This window comes from Marmota monax, unplaced genomic scaffold, assembly GCF_021218885.2.
Source record: "Marmota monax isolate L192 unplaced genomic scaffold, Marmota_monax_Labrador192_F-V1.1 WCK01_AAM20220418_F8-fsc00088, whole genome shotgun sequence".
Lineage (NCBI taxonomy): Eukaryota > Metazoa > Chordata > Mammalia > Rodentia > Sciuridae > Marmota > Marmota monax.
Genome location: NW_026694492.1, coordinates 6,175,549 through 6,186,447, shown reverse-complemented (window position 1 = coordinate 6,186,447; position 10,899 = coordinate 6,175,549). Strand labels below are relative to the sequence as shown.

The window sequence follows — 10,899 nt, the reverse complement described above, 5'->3', positions numbered from 1 at the left end:
ACTGGGCTCCATGGTAACAGCTGGCAGGGGGAGGAAAGAAAGGGAAGAAAAAGCTCTCCCCTTCCCAGGTGTCCTTGAAGGGTTAACTTGCCCAGAACAGAAAAAACAACAACAACAACAACAACAACAAAAAACAACCCTGCTTTTTGTGAACTTCTGCAGACTGTGAACTTCTGAGCCCCTCCCTTTACATGCTGGGTGCAAAATTCTGAAACTACCTAAACTTGGGGTTCAGGGGATTAATTGATTGCAGCAGAAGCTGTGTCCTCTGAATCTGGCTGCAACCAAATAAGACTGTTTTCCTATTGTCACTGCTATCTTAGGTGCCTGGCCTTATCCGTCCCTACAACAATATAATTGTATACACTTAAACGTTGTTTATGTTTTCATGAAATGGTAAACAGATGTGATTGATTGTGTACTGCAAATAACAAAATATCTCATATTGAAATGGAATAACTTGCCTAAATTCAGAAATTTACAAGGATTGGTTCAAAGTGTGAATAAAGAAGGAGTTAACAGATAGGAAAGAGAAATTAGAAGGTTCTAAGTATGGATTTAATAGAAGGAAAAGGTGTTTCTGGATAAGAGAGTCTATATGATTAAGTAAATAAGAGGGTTTAAGCAAATGATAAAGAAGGTCTATGTACGTTGGCTATATAGGTTTAAGTAAGTGATAAAGAAGGTCTGTGTATGTTGGTTATATATGTAAGTTTTTTGAACAAGTAATCTTGAAGGAATTAAGGATTATACAACTATGTTAAACAACAACTGTTATTTGCAATATTGTAATATGTTATTTCTTTAAGAGCTAAACTTGATTAATATAAAAACATCAATGTAATTGCGGTACTATTACTTTTCTTTGTATATTAAATGTGTTCATATTTTCCAGGTATATAAGTCTTTAAGATAGACGCTTTAACAAAAAAACATTATATCAAGCTCGTATTCTCCAAAAGGTTGCATGGTAATTTTAGGCTTATAAAAATAACATATTGGAGATTTATTTATATCATTTAATTTTCTATAACTGGACCTGTTATAGAAGATTAATATAAAGTTAATATAATAATTAATATTATATTATAATATTAATATAAGATTAATATAAAGTTCTATAAACTGGGTACAATTTAAATGTAATATCATATTGTGTTAGCTAGTATTCATGTGACATCAAGCAACAATATATGTAAACTTTATAAAATGATATTTAGAAACAAAGATCAACTTCAATACTAGAATATTTTACCTAAGATTTATAAAGAGCCCTGGCTTACCTGAGATAAGGCTATGCCTCCCATCTTACTTCATGACAGAATGACTCCAAAGTAGGCCAAACTTCAGCTAAAGACCAGTACTCTTAATTTAAGGTGAAACTGACTTTGCTGGATGTTTAAGATCAAGACTTAAAGTTAAATTAAAATGGCCAAGAAAACCATTATTTGGCTCTGGCCCTCTGAGTCTGAATCTAGGGAACAGGGAACTTCTCTAAAGAGCTTTGCAACTCTGGGCCACATAAACTCCTGATCAGGGAGAATGAAAAGCCAATCAGTGCATTTGCTATGAAGAGGAGGGTCATCGGAGAAGGGAGACATCCCTGATGCTTCCAAGGGAAGCCACATGGTCAAGCAAGACCTGGACCCATCCTAGCGCAAATGGCACTAGCAGGACTAAGAAGCTATTCTCAAGTTCCCCCACGAGTGACTCTTAACAATAGATAGAAACAAAGTCTCAATTTTGACCAGCTTGATCTTAAACATCTACCAAAAACAGTTAAACCAAAACACAGTCATTCCTGGGAGTAATGAAAGACAAAAACAGCTAAAAAAGAGGAAACAGCAACTAAGCCAATAGGCTCCATGGGGAATGTTCAGTCATATATGGCCTTGGCTTCTCCCCCTCACAGGACCTCTATTAGTCCTCTTTATATTTCTCCTAATAGACCATGTATGTTAAATTGCCTACAGAAGTTCCTGCAAGATCAGATACACAAATTCACCAAGTCAGTCAATCAACTACCAGCCCCTGATGCCCAAGACAGAGACCTACAACTCATGACCAACTCCTCTAGCTCCAGAGACTCTGCCCCCACCTAAAACCCTCTCTAACCCCTTTTCCAGATTTTACAACCCCTCTTTCACTTCCTAGGAATGAGAACTACTCTCCAGCAGGTCCACTCTGCTTGTTCTGTCTTCTCTACAGCATCCCCATAAGGAAACATCAAACCTACACTCCCCACACATCAGATGAGGAGCCACTAGCCAGGCGAAGACTGGTAGATCAACTTCACTCATGTGCCTAGGCACAAAAAGCTTCACTACCTACTTACTTTGGTTGATACTTTTTCAGGTTGGATAGAAGCCTTCCCTATCTCCAGGGAAATTGCTGACACCATTGCCTCCATCCTCATTGAGCAGATCATTCCCAGGTTCAGACTTCCTGCCTCCACCCAGTCAGACAACGTTCCAGCCCTCACTTCTCAGGGAACACGCAGACCAGTGCCTTCCTGCGCCATTCATTGCCTCAATCCCAGCACAACCACAAACCGAATTGGACCCTCTTCAACTGGGTGACTCAGTCTTATTTAAGGAACTGCATTCTCAATCATTGGAACTTCAATGGACGGGACCCCATACAGTCATAGTTACTACCCCAATGTTGACCAAGCTTTTAGACACTCTCCCTGGTACTATGTCTCCTGCCTTAAAAAAGGCACCTGTTCCAAATGTCCAGTCCTGGACTTCCACCATGCCCATTAAACTCAAGATTTTTTGCCAACTCTCTCTTCTTTTACTAATCATTATTATCTCTCAAGTTTTTATCCCAACCACAGATGGCGCTTTAACATCCAAGCAACATGGCACCAGGATGACACCACCCACTCTCAGTTTATGAGTCAAGGTGATTGTCCTTCCACTGGCTGCAATCAGGCTGTCACCCTTAACATTACTGGATTCAACCAAGCCACCTCTGATACTTTCTAGAATCCCTACGACAGGACCAATGGCTGATACCAAGAATCTCCTCTGTCCAAGACTGGTTTGATGCCATCGACGACGACAACTTGTGGCTTCAAGAAACTTTTATGGACTTTACCCCTACCAAAGAAGATGTCTATAGCCACTGGGTTTTATTTCTGGCTGCCCTAGTGTTCTCAGACCTGTCCCCCGAACATTCCTCGACTTCCCCTTCTAGGTCCAACGCCGCCCACCATTAAGCAGGAAGTAGCCAGAGGACTTTACGCCGTCCCCCATGTCACTTAGAAAAACAAAAAGGGAGGAATGTTAGGTGCAGGACAGCTGAGTAAGTTGTCTGCAGGGCATGCCAAACAAAGTTAGCTGCAGGGTGACCTGGCCTCTCAAACCCTCTGTCTAGCTCTTTATCACCTGTTTGCTTCAAGCCCAAATGCCCAAGCCCCCCCCCCCCAAGTCTTACTCAGCCCGATGCTCAAGGCCGAACACTTAACCCCCTTGTGTGCCAACAAGGCAGCTTGCAGACCCAGAGACCCTATTAGATTTGGGCTATAAAAACTCCTTCCTGTGGGGCCCCTCTCTCTTGCTCTCTCTGTCTCTCTTGCTCTCTCTCTCTCTCTCTTTTCTCCTCTGTTGTACTGCTGCAATAAAGCTCCCTTGGTCTCTCTGAGTGTTGTGGTCACTTCCCTTTCAGTGACATGTGGCTAGAGCCCCAGGTTCAAGAAGGAGAGAAGCAGGACAGGAGGCTGGGAAGCAGGAGAATGTCACCTTCAAAGGCTTTGAGGGCCAGTTTTTTGGCATTTCTGTGGCCAACTGAGGAGAGTAACAGTTCTCCAAGTGAGGAATGGGATTTGCTTTGACGCTGTAACTTTGTGTGGCTAATGTTTCAGAGGAAAGGAGAGAAGATGAGAAAGGAATGATAGCAGCTAGGAGACTTGAGGCCTAGTGCTTGATGACGAGGGATGGGAAGAAGGGTGAGAAGACAGTGGGCAGGATAACACCAGGAGACGGAGCAGCAAAACTTGCTGGCTCCCATGCGATTCCTTGTTGAACCTGGTCAGTGGGTGAGCAGTCCCTGTCGAGTCTTTTTGATATATAAGAACAAGCGGATGAAGGGACAAACTTACCTGTAATCAACTCCTCCTGCCAGCCACCTTGAATGGCCAGAAAATCAGCTCATTGGGGTTCTAAGATCTGCAGAAATAAAGTAGCCATAGGGGAGGGAGAAGGTATGGGGCATGCGTGTAGTTATCCCTGTCTCATGTTAATATTCTTAGGAGAGTTGGGGAGCCTCCTGCTTGTGACAGACTTTTTTTTTTTTTTTAATTCAGAAGTGGAAATATTTTTTTTTTCTCTTAGATCCGGGAAGCCTGATAAAAGTGAGTTTTGTGTTCTATGATGGGAGCAATTTTCAAGGTCAGATAGGAAAAGACAAAAATCAATTGGAAAGTTAGCTGTCATGAACTGGGGCTTAGAAATGACAGCTGACTCCCCTTGACCCTGGAGAGAATCACCCCTACCCAGCTCCCAGCTCACTTTGCTGCTTTTGTTCCTCTCAAACTGAGGTCCTTGGAGATGTCACTCCCCAAAATAATTTTAGATGATAACCTCAGTGCTCTTCAGTGGCTGTTTACACCTGATGGCAGGAGCTTCCGAGAGCACAACATCATCAGTAACCAATAATTCGACAATGGGGCTATCTCTTGGCAGGGAGGGAAGTCTGTCTTGGGAATTCTTTTCTGGAAATGGCCTTTAAAAAGCCCGTGGCCCATTATTACTTGGGGCAGGATATTTAAGCTCTTTGTGAACCATCTATGAAATGGGGGATGACAATAGCTCCCCCCATCATTTTCTTATAATAATTAAAATGAGATAATACATGTAAAGTGCTTAGGATAGCACCTGATGCCTAGTAAGTTCTTTGTAACTATTAACTATTATTTTCCTTTTGCATGTCCTCAGTGGCTTTGCATCTTTTATTTATTCAACAAATGCTATGGAGTACTAACTATGTGTAAGATATGCTAGATTCTGGGGACTTAAAAAGTAATAAAATGCAGCATTGGCTTCTAGGCAGCCTATAGTGCATCGAGGGAGATGGTGAGTCAGGGAGAAGGTCCTGGGTTGGCCGGAACACAGGACAACAAGGAAGGGCACAGGACAGACCCCTAATCTGGACATGTGTCTTGAAAGATGACTAAGTTCATCAGCCAAAGAAAGGACTTCAGGAAAGAAGGAAGAGTGTGTACAGGGACTGTTGGCAAACGTGGATGAAGCCGTTCAGAGCCTGTAGGTGGCCTTCTCCAATTAGGCTCTAAGATGGGAGGTTGGTGGTGAGAGGAAAGGCTGGAGAGGTGGACACATTCCAGATGAAGGAAAACCTTGAAAGACGTGTCAAAGCCTTCAGACTTTATTCTAAAATACTGGAGTTTTAGTCAGATACAGCCACCTTGAATGGCCAGAGGTCTCCACTTGTCAGATACAAATATATACCCCAAAGCCACATCCCAATTCCCACCTCCTCCAGCTACTCCCCACCACTTCACTGACACTCAGTTAATCCCTATCAGGGGATTAATTCACTAATTGGCTTCAGACTCTCACAACCCAATCATTTCTCCTCTGAACCTTCTTGCATTGTCTCACACGTGAGCTTTTAGAGGACACCTCACATCCAAACGATAACAGTTGGAGAGCCATTGAGTTAATTTAAGTAAGGAAGTCACAAAATCAGGTTAATGGTTTAGAAAAAGTGATCTGGCTGCAATATGGAGCAATGGGTTGGAGAGAGACAGTTCTAGAAGTAAGATCAGGCGAGGCAGTTTCTTTGAGATCTGATCATGAAAGTCTTGAGCTGGAGTGGTGGTGGTAGGACAGAGCAAGGGGAAGATTAGAGATCTATGGAGCAAGAGGAAGTGTCACCCATCAGGTAAAGGGATGAGGGAGAAAGAGGAGCACCTGGATGACTCCCAGTGTCTGGATTAGGCAACTGAGCAGCGTGTGCTATTCACTAGAATGAAGAGTTAGAGCCAATTTTGGGGGGAAAAAAAGTGATGTTGAGTTTTAAGTAGGGCTTAGATATCTAATATATTTGTGTGAAGTCCAGGAGAAGCATTTGGGCTTTAGATAAAGATTTACGAGTCATCAGTGTGTGGGTGAAATTAGCCAGGAACATTCTTTGGAGGAGACAGAATGCTAGGGGCTTTCAATGGCTGCTCTTAGGAGAGATGAAGCAGCAGTGGTCAGAGATGTAGGGAAGCCAGGGAAGAAGGGTGGGTGGGGAGCCAAAGGAGCAGGGCGGTTCAGAAGGAGAGAGTGGGGGACAGTGCCAAGTGCTGCTTAAAGCATCAGTAATGTAAGGATGGGGAGGATCTGCTGGCTCCCCAAGGAGGAGGAATCTGGATTTTTTGGTGGGGCCATTTTCAAAAAGGTGGTCCAGATGAACAGTAGATCACAAGGGGTGAAGGAGTGAATGAGGGTTGAGGCAGTCGTGACTTTGAGGTTAAACTGCACTAGCGTTTTCTAGAGGAAGACAACCAATAGAATACATGTACTTAAGGCACACAGACGTGTCCTAAGAGATGAATGAGTTCAATAGCCAAACACATACACACACACACACACACACACACACGGATTTATTAGATCAGCTCACACCATCAGAAGCCCAATAGTCCCACAGTGGCCCTTTGTAGACTGGAGAGCCGGGGACACCAATGATTGCTCAGCAGCCCTGAAATCTGCAGCCTCAAAATAAGAGGGACAATGATGTAGTCCCAGGCTGAAGGCCGGGAAACTCCCCTGGAGAGTTGCAGGTGCAAATCTATACTGAAATTGAAGAAGCTGGAGTCTGGTGACACTGGGCAATGGCAGGAGCAATAGTTGCACCCACTCACAAGGACTGGAGCTCACACTCTCTGTGGTCTTCCTCCTCCTTCCATTGTTCCACCCAGACCCCAGCATACTGAGTGGAGTCACCCACATTCAGGGACGTTTTCCTGCTCTCTTTGCTGTCCCACATGCTAATGTATGGAAACACCCTCACAGCCACACCCAGAAGTGTGGCTTTACTAATTTCCTGGTGTCTCTCAATCCTGTCAAGTCTACAATCCGGATTAATCTTCAAGGTGAATCGTCACACTGTTGCTTCAAATATACTCACAGAGAAAGAAAGTGAGTGATATCAGAGGGAGATTGAGGGCCCGTAATTGAATTTCTCAAATGGTTGCTTATTTTTAAAGAAAAGAATGTGGGGCAGACATATGGAAGATAAAATGCAAGATAAGGTTGGTTGATGGAGGCAGAGCCAGAGGAGAAAGGAGTGGCATCCGGGCCCCGGGCATGGGCTTAGATGGAAAGTTAGTTCTTTCCTGAGATGATTAAGCAGATATAGATACATATAAGTTCAGAGGGTGGCAATTAATTGAGAGATGTCTTAGAGCAGGAGGGGAAGCTGAGAGTAAGGCAGATGTGCAAGCACTCACCTGTGAGACAGCAGGAGGCAGCGGGGCTTGACTTGCCGTAGAGGTGTGTTGTGCCCCGTGAGGGCTGCTGATTCAGAAGCCCCTGAATCCGTGGAGGCAACAAACTGCTCTGCTCCATGGTTTTCTTCTTGGAAGAGGCAGAGCGTGAGGAGATTCCCAGGATGGGGGGTTCAGAGCATGCAGAGTGGAAGCCAAGAGAAGTAAAGGCATTGGAGAGCTTGGCGAGAGTGTCTAGAGAGTATGGGCAGTGCTCTAGGCTGGGTAGAAATCAAGATGGCAGGAGGCTGATAGATGGTGAGAACAGACGTAGAGTACAACAAAACTTCTTTGAGAATAGATATTAATCTTGATTAGAGTTTAAATAATTTCTAGTCCAACCTTCCAAAGAAGGTGGATGATCAAATCGAAAGCTGTTATTTTATTCTTTTTTTTTTTTTGGTGGTGCTGGGGATTGAACCCAGGGCCTTGTGCATGCAAGGCAAGCACTCTACCAACTGAGCTATATCCCCAGCCCCGAAAGCTGTTATTTTAAAAACAACCACCATAGCCACGCTCGAACACTGAAGGGGAGCAGTTAATTTTCTTTTATGATTGTAAAACTAGCCCTGGAATTAGTCTTCCAAAAGATCCAACCACGTTTTGAGCCACAGCATTATTGTGGAATGAGGATTTTGTCCCTCAACTTGCAATGCTGGACCTAGAAATCTTAGAGAATTTGTTTAAAACACATTCATGTATTTTATAGTGTAATCTAACCATGTGATGTGTGTTCCTTGACTCCCTTTTGGATTATGAGCTTCTGAAAGAGAGTGGGTTCTCTTTCTGTTTTGCTTCTGGTTGCCAATATGGATGCTGGACCCAAATGAGAGTGCTCATAATTATTTGTGAAAGGGAAAATGAATCAATGCACGTCTCGAGAATAAATAGTAAATGCTGTGCTGCCTCAACTTTTACCGACAAGAAAGCTCTGGGAGCATGCATTTTTGATACTCTCTATTGCAAATCATTGAACGCAATCATTGAAATTCAACTGCCGTGCTAGCACGTTTGAAAGAGGTCTGATAAAAATGCAAAGTTTATGCTGTCTCCAATGACTTCAGCTAAGTAAAATAAGCCTAGAGGGGAAAATAAACCTTTTTCTAAAACTTCACACAGGGAGAAACCAGAAAGTTTCCCAAGTTTCTGAGCAATGACTAGTATTTCCGAAATGGAGTTTGATCAGGACTGTGAGAAGCCAAAGGTGGTTATGAAAACTAATGGGGCAGTTGGGAAGCACAGGCTACCTTCATCAGGCCTGGAGAGGGAGCGATAGAAATGCAAATCTAAAGCTGCCTCCAGATCCCCTGGTTAAATAGAAACACCTAGAGGCAGAATCAATTTTTCACTGCTCGATGATGACTGCCTGCTCTGTAGGGTGAAAGCACAGAGGTAGGAAACTTTCAAAGTTCTCAGGAAATGACAGGTAAATAGATCAACAATCATTGCTCTTTCCTCTTCTCCCCCTGGAGAGGGTTTGGTGTCTCCATCCCACCCCTTCTGTCCTGGATACAGTTGGCATCAGCTACTTATTAACTTGGCATATATCCTAATTCAGGAGGGAGAAGAGGCAAAGCGATTTAGTGACAGAGGAGACTGGGCCTGAAGAGGCTCTCAGGGATGGCCTGGGGGACCTCAAGGGAGATCCAAAAAGCCAAGAGAGAAGGCCTTACAGATCAATTCCATCTGCTTCAGAAACATGCTTAGGGCTGGTCCTACATCACACTGTGTGTGTGTGTGTGTGTGTGTGTGCAGCCGTGTGCACATTATGGATCAGATGACTCTGTTTTTCTCAAGTTGAGCATTAAACTTATTTAGGGAATGCTGGGTCAAACTGCTGAGATTGGGACTTTCCTAGGAGCCCTGAGATGTTGTCTCTGTTGCAAGGGGAGAGGAATAGAGACAAGCAACTTTCCCCAAGACAGAGCTGCACCTCCTGAGCCCAAGCTTGCCAAGAACCCAAGTGGGTGAGAAGCAGTGCAGCTGTCACTGCAAATGGGCTCCTGAGCTAAAGATCTAGGCACAGTGGGAAGGAAGAAAGGGACCTCACTTCCTTATGGAAATATAAATATAGTATGGAACGTGGGGGAAGAGTAACTTTGCAGTTTAGGAAACTGTCAAATCCAGGTGAGCAAGGTCAACACCTACAGTGATGTCATGCTGGTGGTATAGGAGATGATGTGGTGAGAATGGTTCTTCTGCTGTCTCCCCCAACACCCAGAACTCCTTTGAATCATGAGGAAAACATCAGACCAATCTCAGTAGGACAGTCTGAAAAGTACCTAACCAGTACTCCTCAAGACTGTCAAGATCATCACATATAAGGAGAGTCTGAGAAACTGTCTCAGCCTGGAGGGGCTGGAGGAGGTACCATGCCTAAATGTGACATGGATCCTGGAACAGAAAAAGAACACTAGGTAAAAAACAAGAAAATCTGAATAAAATATAATTAATGATGATGTATCGGTTCATTGATTGTAACAAGTGTGTGATACTAATGTAAGATGCTAATAACAGTGAGAAGTGGTTATGGGGTATATGTGAACTCTCAGTACTATTTGTGTAATTTTTCTGTAAATCTATAAACTGCTTTATTCTTATTTTAAAAATGAATGCCTACCTGAAAAGATGCTCCGCAGCATCAGTCACTAGGGCGATGCAAATCAAAACCAGAATGAGATGTGATTTCACACCCATTTAGGAGGGCTGTGATCAGAGACAGACAGTAGCACATGTTGGCAGAGAGGTGGAGAAATGGAAACCCTCACATGTTGCTGGTGGAAATACTGAATAGTGCTGCTGCTCAAATAATTCATGGGGGGAAGAATGGTCTTTTCAGCAAACGGGTGATGGAAAAATATGAAAAAGCTAGACCTTTCCTTCACAGTGTACATAAAAATTCAGGTGGATCAAAGACATCCAAGTGAGGGCTAAAACTATCATACTCTTGGGAGAGAAGATAGGTGTTGTGTTGGTCAATTTCCCATCACTGTGACAGGATGATGGGGAACACAGCAGAGCAAAGCTACTCAGCTCATGGCAGACAGAAAGAGGGAAAGAGAGGGGTGGGAGGAGTGAAGAAGGGAGGGAGAGAGGGACATGGAGGGAGGGAGAGAGGGAGCCAGGACATCCCAAGGGCACATCCCCTAGGACCGACTCCCTCCAACAAGGCTCCACATCCTGAGTTTCCATCACCTCCTAATGGCCCATTAAATTCTGACTCCATCAATAGTTTAACCCGATTGGTGAGGTTTAGAAGCCCTCATGATCCAAACACTTTCCAAAGGCCCAATCTCTGAACATCACTATCTTGAAGACGAAGTGCTTCACACGTGAGCTTTTGGAGGACATTTTAGATCTAAACCATAAGAGGTATGAATCTTCATGACCTTGGATTAGGG

At 43.8% G+C, this 10,899-nt stretch overlaps 1 non-coding gene across 1 annotated transcript; it reads right to left on the bottom strand.

Annotated features, from left to right (window-relative positions):
* Positions 1 to 7,898: 7,898 nt before the first annotated feature.
* Trnaa-ugc (transfer RNA alanine (anticodon UGC)) lies at positions 7,899 to 7,971 on the bottom strand. The gene has a single exon. It is a non-coding gene; the product is annotated as a tRNA-Ala (tRNA).
* Positions 7,972 to 10,899: the final 2,928 nt, after the last annotated feature.